Source organism: Octopus bimaculoides, chromosome 1, assembly GCF_001194135.2.
Source record: "Octopus bimaculoides isolate UCB-OBI-ISO-001 chromosome 1, ASM119413v2, whole genome shotgun sequence".
Lineage (NCBI taxonomy): Eukaryota > Metazoa > Mollusca > Cephalopoda > Octopoda > Octopodidae > Octopus > Octopus bimaculoides.
Window position 1 is genome coordinate 159734053 of NC_068981.1, and position 1502 is coordinate 159735554.

The 1502-nt window shown below is 27.2% G+C and overlaps 1 protein-coding gene across 4 annotated transcripts in view; it reads right to left on the reverse strand.

Moving 5' to 3' along the window:
• LOC106884425 (protein transport protein Sec24A) overlaps positions 1 to 1502 on the reverse strand; it is an 82523-nt gene that overhangs the window by 38710 nt on the left and 42311 nt on the right. The window lies entirely within an intron of this gene.

Consider the following 1502-nt stretch of genomic DNA (forward strand, 5'->3'; position numbering starts at 1 on the left):
AGAAAGAGAGAGAGAGAGAGAACCAAAAACACATATCTAATATGGTTGACTGAAACCAAACTGCTGGCTACTTGCAGTTTCCTTACATGAAGACCCAAATTAAATAACTACAGTATTAAGCACTATTTTAGTTTCGCGCGTGCATGCGTGTGTGTGTGTGTGCGTGTGTGTGAATAAAGATATATACAAGTTAACTGTTTATGGGAAGATTCAAATATTTCATGATGAAAAGATTGTGCTTGAAAACCACTGCGTGGTATCCATTTCACAAATATGTATGTTTCTATATGATAAATAGACCTGGAAGGATTAGGAACCAAAATTCACTCAAATCACACTCTACAGCCTTAACATGTGCATTTTTATATATGCCAAAGTGAACCCAGTGAAACTGATAAAATAAGGAGAGTAGAAAGTAATAGGATAAATAAACAAAAATTGTTGAAGATGTCCAGCATGGCTGCAATCCAAAATTTGAAATCCGTAAAAGAATAAAAGATATTTGTGTAGAATAGTGATGCTAATCAAATATTTATGACACCTAATGAACAAAAATATAAATACAATATACTGTTTTGAACTGTTACATTCAACAGAAATATAAAGACATGTTCAGAATGCTAAAGATAAAAACTAACATCGAAGAAATCAAAATATGAATAGAAAGAGAATATTGCTCTATTTCGGGTGGACGTCTTATGTCTAGTTCTGGAAATTATATTTTTAAATCGACAGACTACGCTGATGATCCTGCAAATATTTACTTAAGTAAATTTTAACAGGTGAAACCATGGTACGTAGGTTAATCGTTTTTTTTTTTTTTAGTATTTTTTCATTTGTCTTGCCCTTTTACAGTCTGTTGTGTCGCTAATTTTTTACTGAGAACATATTTCTTCGTGCTTAGATGATTCGGCATCTATTTCTAGCATATAGGAGTCCACTTTTGCTGGTCATTCCTCTTATTTTTGTATATATGCTAGACCACTGGTTTTAATTGATTAATATCAATTTCTACCCTTATTAATAAATAGAAAGAGAATATGTATATAAAATCAACATTACTAACAGGCAAAAAAACAAATCTCTAACAAAGTAATGTCAGATGACAAGCACCAGTGGAGTATGAAAATAGAAAAAGAATTCGAAAGTATTTGATAAAAACATACATTTGGATTAGGCAGCAACTAAACAAAAAAGAAAGAGAGGTAAACTATCAAATCTGAAGTATATATATATATATATATATACATATATATATATACATATATATATATATATACATATATATATATATACATATATATATATATACATATATATATATACATATATATATATATACATATATATATATATACATACATACATATATACATACATACATATATATATACATACATATATATATACATACATATATATATACATACATATATATATATATATATATACATACATATATATATACATACATATATATATATATATATACATACATATAT